The sequence below is a fragment of the Bison bison genome, unplaced genomic scaffold (assembly GCF_000754665.1).
Source record: "Bison bison bison isolate TAMUID 2011002044 unplaced genomic scaffold, Bison_UMD1.0 scf7180017858048, whole genome shotgun sequence".
Lineage (NCBI taxonomy): Eukaryota > Metazoa > Chordata > Mammalia > Artiodactyla > Bovidae > Bison > Bison bison.
The window spans coordinates 4,521,990-4,522,202 of record NW_011488621.1 but is presented as its reverse complement, the minus strand read 5'-3'; positions in this window follow the sequence as shown (position 1 = coordinate 4,522,202).

The following is a 213-nucleotide window of genomic DNA, read 5'->3' as shown; positions in this document are numbered from 1 at the left end:
TGAGATTTTAACTTTAGTCGTATGTTTAAAGGATGAGAGTTCCCAGATTTTCCAGACATAAGAACAGGGAATAAAACTGGTCTTCTCGTGGTTCCTTGGTGGCTCAGATGGTAAAGAATCCACCTGCAATGCAGGAGACCTGGGTTCCATCCCTGGGTCTGGAAGATCCCCTGGAGAAGGGAAAGGCTACCCACCCCAGTATTCTTGCCTGGA